This window comes from Artemia sp. Qi Xiang Cuo, chromosome 11 (assembly GCF_049724085.1).
Source record: "Artemia sp. Qi Xiang Cuo chromosome 11, ASM4972408v1, whole genome shotgun sequence".
Taxonomy (NCBI): Eukaryota; Metazoa; Arthropoda; class Branchiopoda; order Anostraca; family Artemiidae; genus Artemia; species Artemia sp. Qi Xiang Cuo.
In genome coordinates, this window is record NC_142804.1 from 50,582,954 (window position 1) to 50,596,901 (window position 13,948).

The window sequence follows — 13,948 nt, forward strand, 5'->3', positions numbered from 1 at the left end:
TTTTCTCCATTATCCGGAGGATCACCACTTCAAAATGTAGACGCTACTACGATAATAAAATATTCGAACTAAATCTTGGAAAAATAATATTATTTAAGGAAAAAACAATATATTGAACACGATATCCAATCCAAATATTGTGGCTGAATTTTATACGAGCCGTTCCCTTGTTCCTTTAAGAAATCATTAACTAAGACATATAAGTGTTATACTTTAATTTCATGATAACGTGTCCCTACTTAAGTAGATAACCGAAAATATGGTATATTTTTTTAATGAATAGTTATTAAAAAAATATTCGTCTTAATGACATTTTTGCAATTTTCTGTTAAGTAATTATCATAGCGACATTTCTGATATATTTAATAACGATAAAAATAGACATTTAAAAACTGTAAGAAATAATTATTAATACACTTTATAATAAGGCTGCATTTATTATAAAACAGTATCTTCTTATGGCCATATCTAAAAATGTGTAATTTTTTTTTTTTTTTAATATAAACACATGTTAATACAACTAAACCTGTTTTCCGAGTTTTACTAAAAATAAAGGAGTAAATTTAGTATGACCAATAAAAAGAAGATAACTTACTAATCTCTCTAAAAATACACCATGAATCTAAAAGGAATCAATACCCAGGAACAAACTATTAAAAAATATTGAATTAGACTAATAAGGATTAATAAGCAAGATGGCAGCTTGTTACCCATAATCCTTGGGGCCAGCAGTTTCATGTTTTATAATTATAAATATTTGATAATACTTCTGTACAAAATGAAGACGCAAAAACTGTTCTAGTTGATATTTAGTGTATAGCTAAGTATTTATTTCAACAAAAAATTCTTCAAAACAGAATTAATTTGGACCACCCAAGTGCCAAGAACTTATTTACAGAACTAGGTTATAAAAATCTAACATATATAAATAATGTAGTAAAGTGACATTTATTCAAAAATTACTAATTACAGATGCTCAAGCACAGTAATTAACAAATCCTTGACTAAAAACAAATACTCAAAGAACACGCAGTCTATCACCAACTAACTCTCAAGATCAGATTAGATAATGTGTGACAGACAGATGGGCACCGAGGATTCAAAAGACTAAATCTCAAATTCTAGACTATTACATTAAAATTATAACCAAATTTAGAAAAAATATTCCCGTTTTCTTCAGTGTTTATTTAATCCCATGTTCAAATCATCAACCTGTAAGAAACTGAGTTGAATATATTGTGTTTATTAAAGCAAAATTAACGCATATATATTCTTATCATAAAGTGGATAATAATACAGTCGGCAGCCTTTTCTAAATACTCATTTAGGAGCTTTAATTTTTCCATTTGATTCTTTTTTCTTATTCATTTTTAAGTTGTTTTCTTGTTATTTTATATTTTATAGTTATTTATAAGTCCTATTCTGATTGTTAATTAATTTTATAAATTATTGGGGTGTTATTTTTTTTTATTTACTCTTTTACATGTGTGACTTTTTTTTTGTTTTTTTTTAACCAATAAAAAATATTATATAATTAAATAAAAACCAATATAATCAACTCTGGTTTGAAAGCTTATGAGAATATGTTCGCCAATTGATGTGAAAAACCCATTGATTTACCAGTTTCAGTAGCATAGAGAATCTTTGCTTTTGTTCTGTTGGCATAAGCTTTCATGAACATCCTTTGAACAAACAAAGCTGCCCTAAATAAGAAAATATATATATATATATATATATATATATATATATATATATATATATATATATATATATATATATATATATATATATATATATATATATATATATATATATATATATATATATATTATAGAAAGGAAAAAGTAAGAAAACCAGAAAGAAGGAGTTCAAATAATAGTTAGTAAATAAACTGGTTCAAATCCCAAAATAAAAATTAATAAAAGCATAACGAAAAAATATTGCACAAACTAAAAATATCTAGAAGATGCCATCCGATACCATTGACTCATAAAAATAGCAATAGATCAACTGATTAACAAACAACAAATCACCTTCTGAGGTTTTTATGACATATCTTCTATAAAAACTTAATTTTTCCCCTGGTACTAACCGATAGCAATAAAACGGAATACATAAAAAACTTTTCACCGCTTTATAACATCACCTTAATAGACATTGTTTCAAACAAAGTGATAGAAGTTCACAAAAAATGACGGATAGTTTTGTCACATCTGTATTGACCGTCAACAGTAGTAAACACTGTCTATTAAAGGGATTTTTATCTATTTGAACTTTTATTGATCGTCATGTACAGGCTGTATTGTCTCATAAAATACAGATGACACTATAAATGACATTAGTAAAATTGCACTGGACAGACATACCCACACCCACGCTCGACCGTCAAGAGGATAATAAAAAAGATATACTCGTGTGGGTCTTTATTTTTTCTGGAATTGATCCTCGACTTTATAATAAAACTATGAACTTTTAGCAGTTGATTACGATTCCTCAGTACAAGACATACTTTTTCATAGTAAAATATCAGTTTAAAAATGAAAAAAAATTATAAAAGTTAATTATAGTTTCGCAGTAGATTAAAAACATTGGTTCATAATAAATTGTAAAGATACATTAATAATATTGACATTGTTAAATTTTTATGTAATAATAATAATAAACTCTGAAAATATTTGCTCATATAAAAAGATAAAAACTATCTTTAATTTAAACGTTTTTTTTCGTTTTTTTTTATAAGAAATTAGTTATTTATGTAAACTGTTTTTTATCTTTTTTATTTTTTTATGATTATTAAAATCAATTTTTTATTAAATCGTTTACAAAACACGGATCGAAAAAAAAATATAGAAAATTTTATAAAAATTACATTTAGATGTTAATAAGACTCATACATAAATTAATTTAAATATGTTATAAATGAAATATTAAGTTTAGTAAAACAGTATAATTATAAACTTGATGATAATGTAAAAAAATAGTGTTGTTTTCTATCAAAAAGATATGAAAATAAATTATAACGGGAGATTTTATCAGTAAGGATTCATAGACCCTTGACTATCAAAACAAATGTCTTCTAAACTATACCGCTATCACAACTGGCTGAATTACTTTCTAGCCACATGATGCTTATGGACCGATTTCAAGGATGGGTGAGGAATTAGCGTCCCTAACGCAAAAAGATGCATAATCACGGTATGTATATTTACTTGTTTCCGTCTTAACTTTTATAACGATGAGTATGATACGATCAAAATTAGCAATAATTAAATAAATGATTATATGTCGGCCCTTGATAGCAAAAAGCAATTGGAAGAGATTCGGATATCTAGTGATGTACTCAATAGAAAAAATTGGTGTCCTATTAATCAGTGAAAAACATTTAATTTTGAGCTTAAGAATCTTTTTTATGTCGTACCAAACAGATATCAAATTAGAAATAAAACAACGTGCATCCACTCCTCAGCCACTGGGCATGAGCCCCCCTCATAGCCAAGTATTGACTAATATGTAAATTTATTTTATGTATAGGACTAGTATGCAGGTCTATTTAAACTACTATGTTAGAGGGTAATAAATTGTTAATTTGTAGGGGGGGGGGCGGGGACTGAAAAATAACATTTCACAAATTTTAATCTTTTTCTTTTATAGATTGTGACATAAAATTATTTATAGAAAAAATGATTTGTAAGAAATTTATTTCTCAGTTCATCTAAACCAAAATATCAATACAAAAAAAAAAAAACCCATGTTTCAGGAAAAAATGAAGAATAAGACTTCATTTTGAGCCTAAAATCACTTCTTTTTTTTAATCGACTATATACTACAATCCCACCCCCGTAGCCCGTTTATACGCACTTCGGTTTGGCCACAGCGCCAGAAGGGGAAAAACAGGGTAGAACCAAGATACTACACTTCAAAAGTTTATATACTCCCTTGTCAAACTTCACGACTAACCAAAATTCCATCTACAAATAACTAATAATAACCCAATCGACAAGACCCATAACAGAAACAAACTGAGTACACACCTCATACAGACATCTTTGTCTTTCATCACTTCCCCTCTGATCACACTAGGTGAGAATAAAACTAAATTATGACCAAAAATTATATTTAAATGGTATCTTATGTTATTCTTGCAGTCTCTTTCTGAAGTTCTGGATCGTTTTTATTTTTTTTTTAGCATGGTGTTTACAACAAAATATCGTTTATAAATACTTAAAAAAGAAGTGAACGAGGTGCAAAGGATAAGACATAAACGGTTTTTCTGCTTCGTATTTACTGCATGTATCTATACCTTGTATATACCATATAAGTGGGATCGACATGGGATCGACATGATCCCCCACTCCGTGGGACATCCACCACGTTCACTCTTCTCCCTTTTGAAATGTACGATGAAAGTCGCGCTAGCTGTCTGATGGTCAACCATGTTTTTTTTCGCTCCATGTAATTAAATTCCAGTTTAAGTATGACAATGTAAATATGTACTGTTTGATACAGAGAACTTAAACAACAGTTCCTACATGTTGAGATCAAATAACTGAGCCGAGACAAGTTTCTACAAAAAGTCATACACTGATATTTTTGTTCTGATTCAGCTCTCCACACACAATTTTTAAACGGATTCTCTAATCATCATGAAAATTAGTATATTGGCTACTGTAACAACTTACATCAGGAATTACCTTAGCGAAATGAACTGAATTTTTTATGTATCAGGTGGGGTATTATGTAACTCATATTGAAATTAAATATACTATCTCTTAAAACTAACATAGATTTAAGTATCGAACTTTTCATTAATAAATCTTAAGAAAATAACAAGTATTGTTTAATAAAAAACCATTGGAAACAAATCAAGACCGTAGCGAGCTATAGTTTTTATTATTGTGTATATGGTACAGTGGAGTGTTATATATTAATAATAAAAAAAGGCTTAAAAATAAAATAAAAAAAAAGAAAAAAGGCAAAAAATATTTTTTAACTTTTAAAATAAAATTCTTATTAAATTAAAAAAAGTATTTATTTCAATTAAAAAATTAATTAACTTCAGTAAACTCAATTTGATCCTGATTTAAAAAAAAAAAAAAAAAAAAAAACAGAGTCAAACTTGTGAGACAGAGTCAAACTTTAGCGTAAAGAGCGAGGCGTTGAGGAGGGGACAGCCCCTTTCGTATACGGAATAATTTTTGTTCGTTAAGTTTTAATGTCGCTCCTTACTTTCAGTTTAAAAACTTGTTGTTTTTTATTTAATTTCTGATCGTTTTTTAGTTAATGCAGCTTTTATTTTGGCTCACCGTCATTGAATAAGCAAACAAAATTTGGATAAAAATTTTACTTTTCTTTTGCTAAATGGCTGTCTCTACATTTGGTTCTGACGTAATTTACAAATTGACTGACGTAACAAACTTTTAGATTCTTCGTATATTTTTCGTCTGGCAAAAATATAGAGCTGAATATTTTTTCAGATCTGACTTTTAAACCTCCGTTCTTTTGTTTTATGATAAACTGAATTTGATTGTGTTATTTTCATTAAATTTATTAAAATTTTAGGGGATGTTTCCCCCCTCCGTAAAAAATCAGGTAAATTTTCTCAGGCTCGTAGCCTTTGATGAGTAATACTAAAATTAATAAAATTCATACATTTAGAATGAGAATTATAAGTCCATTCTTTTGATAAATTTATTGAAACCAATGCTCTGTTTTTAATATTTTCGATTACTATTGACCCGTATCGCTTGTTTTTTTTTATTGTTTTTTTTTTATTAAGTAGATTTTATTTATCATATTATGTTATCCCCTTTGAAAAACAACAGCAAATACATAAACAATTTAAAAAAAAATAATATAACACCCAAAATGACAACACCCGGCCTTGATATTTTAATATAGAGAAATTTTTTCCGCACTAAAAAAAAAAAAAAACTTGATATTCCAGTTCGAGGAAATGAAGTTGTTGCGACACCCATAAAAAAATTAAAAATTTATTTTAATTTTATTTTATATTTTTTATTATTAATGTAATTTTAAATAAATTGCTTTTTTTAAATTTATTTTCTTATCGTTTTTTAAATAATGCTTGGAAATCATGCACCCCTTCATAGACATGTCCCTTACCCCCAATAAACATCCTCTACGAACCTCTTCTCCCGCGTACACCCCGCCTCCCCCCCACCAGAAAAAAATTCTTACTGAAAATGTCGGTATACTGTCCAATCAGCAAGACAATAATTAAGCCCTGGGCAAAGTAAACAACTTGCGGCCCTTCCCCGGGGACCAGGTGGATCTTAAGTTCTATTAACATATATTTATTAGATTTTCTACTACGTTGAACGCTATGGCACTATAGGAATTTTTCGGGTTAGATTTGATAAAAAGAGGCGCGGGAGGGGTCCTAGTGGAAATATATTTACTTTGTTAACTAAAAATTTCACTATAACTATTAATTTCAGGTAAATTTAGACCTCTTCCTATCGGATAGGACCACTGGGTAAATAAGATTACCCCTGGGAAAAAAAACAACAAAAAACAAACAAACACCTACAGCCGCACCCCGTGATAATTCTTCTGTAAAAAAATGCAAAAGAACACATTTTTTTAGAGAGGATATGAAAAACTATCCGGGCTTGTTCTAACAGACTCTGAATATGCTGGGTTGAGTTTCAGGCAGTTTATCGACTGTAGATGGTGTCTGTCACAAAGATGTTGAAAACCATACCATTTGTACCTGGAGCATACCGTCTGTTTTTTAGCATTAAAAGGGATTACCCGTCTACATTGTAAATAAGACATAAAATATAAGTATTGTTAGGAATAGCTCTTTGCAACAGGTACGTTTTTTATTGTGTATTTTAAATGGGTGCAGGGTCGATCAGAACGGCACTTTAGGTGACCCTAAAATATTGAAAAAAAATTATACTGTAAAAGATCAAACCCACCACAGTTATGAGCACGAAAATAGTTAATTGTAATTAACAAAAATTTCTGAACAAAAATACACAATATTTTTTAGGAGTAAGAGTGTGGTATCATCGTACAAAGACAACACCCACTCACACATTGGTGTTTTAGGTAAAACCACAATTTCTACTCGAGGTAGTGCGGATTTGAGTTCCAGGGACACTATAAGGTCTCCATCTAAAGAACTGTCAGATGGAACTGTTTCCCAAAAGAAATACAAAATCTACAATTTATTTAGTCCATCAAACAATTTATGAGATATATAACGACTATATATGTTATTAACGCTTGGGAACATATCACTGCAACCAGGATATACAAACAAGACGAAGTATTGCATCCCCAAGGGGCACTCTGTAGCTCACTTTATAGTTAATACAAGTCAATTTTGCTAATGGCTAATACAAAGTTCCTCCATTGTTATATAATAGATACATAGAATTAGGTATTTTATATATATAGTGTCGCGACATATTAAATAAAAGAATATATATAAACAACAAAGTAAGCTATTTGTAAGATCAAAAAGTAACATTGATAGGTAGATACTGAGCATCACAATTTTGATATAATTGTCAGCCTAATCTTGATTGTTAATATTAATACAGCAGAAAAAATATAACATTCTATTGAAAAGGAAATAGCGTCCCCACATACCAGGAACCTGATCGCAACAGATACCAACAGATATATGACGTCCAATTACCGAAAAGTTCTATATTGTGTTTATGTTTTTAGGAAAAGGAGACAATAAATAACATCAATTTTAAATAATCCATTAGTAAACAAATATAATTAAGACAAATTACTATCACGATTCTCTCCTAAGTTGTATCTACAGTTAATAGGTCCAATTTTATCCTATGACTATGACCATATTACAATGTACAACTGTCCCTGATCTAACAGCTCTAGTAGCTTTTTCCGAGTCTCGACACAACTGGGAAAAAGATATGTATATAGACCAATGGAACTATCAAATAAAAAAAATAAAGGCTTGAAAAACTGTGGTATTGTTTTTTTATTAACTGAAAAGCCTAACATACGACTCCAATTTCCCTGTTTTTTTTCTTATACAAATGTAATATCTTTTTTACTCACTACGAACCCCACTGAAGACTACAGTAACATAGGGATTTATATAAACGTGTAGTGTTATTGAGTATAATAATTCTAATACTCAATAGAAAATAAGATAAAGACAAAACAATATATACTTTTGCAAAAATACAAATTATTTTCTTTTAATACCTAAATCAGAAGCTTTGATATGTCTACCAGTCCTTTTTTTTATTAATTGTAATATGAGCAAAGACAAATCTATTAGTATACCACATAACTCTTTGTTCGTCAGCAGACCAACTAAATCATTACTAATAAACAGATCGAACTCATACATAAATAAAGAATGACATGTTTTTCAATCAAATTGTTTGGGTAAGTCAATCTATAGTAAAAAGAGAGGTATATCACCTTTTTATTTAATATTTAAGATGTGACATTGTACTAAAAAATAGTTTATAAATGAACTTTTTACTTATAATTTAGTTTGTAACAAACTTCTTCCACGAGAACATTAGTAATTTATTTTCTTTAGATAGAATACTTTACAAAACTACTCTCATGTCGTTGTCTATCAAACAATTAGTGCGGAATTAAATCTAACATTTAAGTGCTTAAAATTCTAGAATTTTGACATTTCAAAAACCAGTACGTTTCAATAGTAATTTATAAATTATCATATGTTTGTGAATTAACGTATCACCATATTCGTTCTGTGTCACTCATCTATCACGTTACAATATGACAGCCGCAAATTAAAAGAAATTTACTGTACGCGCACGGACTTCTAAAAACAAACCTAATCAATATAATATCTACCCTCAATTTATGTAACAAACCTTTGATAATCGAAAAATTAAGTGTTCATATTTTAAATTATAATAAAGTCTATGCTAAGTAAATAACTACAACATAAAATAATAAATACATTTTATTTATAATTATATTTCGAGAGTATAAATAAAAAATAAATTAAACAAAAAGCGAAATATAAGCTGAATCACACACTACTGTTATAAAAATTTACTTAGTATATTATCTATACGTTACTTTTTAAATTATTAAATACGTGCTTTAAAAATTCGGTTAACCAAAACTTATACATGGGATAAAGCCGTTTTACATCTGATGGGGATGCTGGACAAAAAGACTAGACAGAACTATAAACGTATAACTCTTTTAGTGTTATTTTTCACTATATTTATTATTATTCTTTCATCCTGGATATTACTGTAATAAGTTGGATTAGCTCATTGGATAAACTACATAAAACTTCCATACGACCCCGAATGTCAAGTACATATTAGCACAAACACTTAATTTCTTTGGGTTTAGGCCTGATCTATACATCTTCCGATTTGGCTAGATTTACATCATCAGGAATATTAGATTTTTTTTTCTATCAATTGGACCAGAATTGTCTAATTTTATTATAGGAAAGGTCAGTCCCTAAAAGACTCTAGTCTACCTTGCTAAATAATAATTCACCTACAGGCAAAGGAATTGTCCTTAGTATGCTATGGTCGCTTTTTTTCAGTAAGAGATGTAAAAAAACTTTAGATACAGGCAATAAGATCCAATTCAAATTTCGGAAATTGTCTTATTGAAGCAATTAGCAAACATTGAGTTAATATTATTTCATTTTATGTACAATACTACAAATTTTTTATATTAATTAGTAGTTCGTAAATTTCTTCCATTGAATTAAAATATAATTTGAGCTTGTGTACTTTGTATAGCCCTGATCACCAAACCAGAGCTATGGAACACGGGCATGTTCATGAGACTATGGTATTGGCAGCTTTCGAGTAACAAACAAATTACAAAATCACTCCTGCTGGAGTGTCTGGTCATAAAACTGAAAACTTTCTAGCGGACAGTCCAGATGGTACTGCTACTTTTCATCGAGGACGAAGAACGATTCTCGAAGTAAAATGTCCCCTCAGTGGGGTCTAACGGTAATCACACCTAGCTCTGGTAGGGGATCTTGTCCCCCCCTCCATAATAATCTAAAAAGACAATAGGTTTGACATTACACTGGTAAAGCAATTGTAATTCATTCTCATTTTTGTTTTTCTCCAGATCATCCTAACATATCATGAAACAAAAAATCAAACATACATAGCCCGCCGTTACCCCTACACCAAATGTACACCCTTATTTGTTATTTATTATATACCCTTCGAGCCGTCTTGTTTTGATGTATATTTGCCTAAAAATTAAATGCTCCCCCACCCACCGTCCAACATGTTAAATAACACTGTCATTATTTTTCATAGGTTCTTTCTGAGTATAAAATGCTATTATAAATAAAAAAACGCATGAGTAACCAAAAATACAGTTGCAACAAGAAACCTCATACCTTATTAAAGATGTTAGGCTGTCCAAAAAACACTAGTTATATAACGTTTTATGTATCACATTCAAACTTGTGTCAAGGTTTTGACACAAACTTATTCATGTATATATATGAGACCTCACCAGTTAGATTTACTATGTCATTTGTAATTTTTCCTCTCAAGAGACCATGAAAATCTATAAACAGACAACATTATGGCCTTAAAATTAGATAAATTTACCACCCAACATAAAAACAGCCAGTCTAAACTCAAAAATATATAAATTAAAAAAATAACTCTATAGTGAAGATTATTAAAAATTAACAGCCCAACTAAATTAAAGTTGTGTTGTTTCTTATGAATTATATATTTAACAAGATGCTATATTGTTGAAGAGTCAGGAATAAATTTTTGACGTATAAATAATTATCATTCTTAAGTACCAAAACACTTTTTAAAGACATTATATAGTAAATTGTATATAATAATTTATAAACTAATACTAGATAATTAATATATGTATAAATCGATCTTAACAATACGAGATCGATACTTATTTAAAAAACATAACTGGATATACCTCAAAGGAAAAAGACGAATTTCCAATACTGAGACTATATTCGAGTATATTAAAATATAACAAAATACATCCCTTTGGTATTACCAAAAATTTAAATGTAAGATCGTGTTGGATCCTGGAGACCAAAATATTTTTAAAAAAGATAACTTCTAAGTTTTAATTTTCTGTGTTTATATTTTCAAAGTAAAAAGTAAAAAAAACCAAGAAAATACTACACATAAAGTATAATATACAAAATAAAATAATTGAATTAGTTAAAAACAATTATTATATATAACTATAAAACATAAGACCCGCTTCTTATTAAAAGTAATTTTGCCATTTTAGCTGAATATAAAGATTGTTTGGTGGTTAGGTTTGTTGGGGGGGGGGGGTTTGAGGGTATAGGAATATATATATGTTTTCTATAAAGATTGCATGGTTTGTGGGGGGGGTTTGAGGGTAAAGGAATATATTTACATTTTAGCTGAATATAAAGATTGTTTGGTGGTTAGGTTTGTTGGGGAGGGGGGAGGGTTTGAGGGTATAGGAATATATATACGTTTTGCATTGAGTATGGTTTGTGGGGGGGGGTTTGAGGGTAAAGGAATATATTTACATTTTAGCTGAATATAAAGATTGTTTGGTGGTTAGGTTTGTTGGGGGGGGGGGGGTTTGAGGGTATAGGAATATATATACGTTTTGCATTGAGTATGGTTTGTGGGGGGGGGGGTTTGAGGGTAAAGGAATATATTTACATTTTAGCTGAATATAAAGATTGTTTGGTGGTTAGGTTTGTTGGGGGGGGGGGGGTTTGAGGGTATAGGAATATATATACGTTTTGCATTGAGTATGGTTTGTGGGGGGGGGATTTAGCTGGAAATATAGAGGGAAGGAATTTATCGAAAAAAGTATTTCGTTTTGCGAGAATTTGGGGTTGTAAAACAATGGTGGAGGGAGGGGGGATTTAGCTGGAAATATAGAGGGAAGGAATTTATCGAAATGCTATTTCTTTTTGTGAGAATTTGGGAGCGTAAAACAAGGGTGGAGGGAGGGGGGATTGAGCTGGGAATATAGAGGTAAGGAATTTATAGAAATGGTATTTCTTTTGTGAGAATTTGGGATTGTAAAACAATGGTGGGGGGGGATTTAGGTGGAAATATAGAGGGAAGGAATTTATCGAAATGGTATTTCTTTTTTCGAGAATTTGGGATTGTAAAACAATGGTGGGGGGGGGGGTAGAGGAATAAATTTACGTTTTAGCTGAATATATTGGAGGATGTCCAAGGAAAATTTGTTTGAAAATAAAAATGCACTTACATTGCTAATTGTGGCTGCCCAGACCACAAGCTCATCAATTATGTAAATTGTTTTATCCATTGTCAGGTTGTTTGCACTGTGTCAAAATACTTTCTGATAATTTAATCACAATGCATGTCCGTTATATACGAAATCTCAAGGGTGAATTGTTATGTAACGGGGAAAACCATATGTAACAAGCCCTCTGATTGGTTGAGAAGGGGGATGTATCCGACTCGCTGATTGGCTGAGAAGGGGGATCTAACTGTTTCCGGGAACTCGTAACATCTGGCTCGAATAACAATAACAAATACTATTTCCGGATCATAACATCTGCCTCGAACAGGAAGGACGTGTCATTAACTTTGCTTCGAACGGCAATAACATTGACCCCATTAACCACGTGGTCTCCCTAATGACTCTGTTCAAAACAGCATTGACCTTGACATTTTGCCTCGGAAATAATAACAACAACATTGACAGTCGCTGAGGGCGTGCCAAAAACACACCTGGTGAAAGAGGTCATTGACCCCATTACGCAATCATTCTCCCTAATGACTCTATGCCCATATATGGACTCCTGTCCGGAGATATTATGGCATCTCTACTTAAGTTGTAAGGATACAAAAGGTTTGACGTTAAAATTAACCAGATCCAGAAAACCGACTTTTGAGGTGTAGGGTTTCAAGTTTAACTGACACCACCTCTTTTCCCTAAAAGTAACGAGTGTTACGAAAAAGGACATAAAAGCTATTTTTTCCACCAACTACTAAGTAAGTTTTATTTTTAAACCAATTATAAATTAGTTCTTATGACAATCATGACAGGCCATAGTTAATTGCAGTAACAAGAATGAACTAAAAATAGAAGAAAGATAGAATTCCATACATAGGAAGGGGCTGGAACTCTCTAATTAGCTTTAGCTTCAGACTTCTACCTTTAGCCATATATCAGGCTAGTGCTTATTTCAAATTATTTGGCCTTTAATGCCGGTAACTATTCACGATTATAAAAGCCCGGGGCTGTTTGCTATGTGCAATAACAACTGGAAGACTGATAGAATTTATGAAAAAACAGTTTTAAATGTGTGAATAAAGTAAATTAGTAGCCATTAGTTTACAAAGCATAAATTTTATACAGGAACAAAAAATGATACATTCTCTGGTCTATAAATTTTAAAGATAAATAGTTTTTTTTGCCAAAGGAGACTGTTATAGATTTCTAAAACAAAAAAAATTTGAATGGAAAGGCCTTCGATCATATTCGTCATATTGCTACTTCTGCTATTACTATTGAACAAAATCAAAAGGATATAAATGCATCCATGTTGTTAAAATAAGATGGATATAATGTCTTAGGACCAGAATAGAGTATTAAGTTATATTTTTCAGGAAAATTTGAGGCGGTGTCAAATTCAGTCTATACGCTCAATAGTAATCAGTTACTATCACTATCAACTAAATAGTGTTTAATAGTGTTTGTAATAGGGTTTTCTGATACGCTGAATCTGACGGTGTGATTTTCATTAAAATTCTTTCACTTGTAGGGGCCCCTCTTTAAAAAATCGGGTAAATTTTCTCAGGCTCGTAGCCTTTGATGAGTAATACTAAACTTAATAAAATTTATATATTTAGGATCAGCATTATAAACACATTCTTTTGGTACATTTATTGACATCAAAATTCCGTTTTTAAAAGTTTCGATTACTATTGAGCCGTATCGC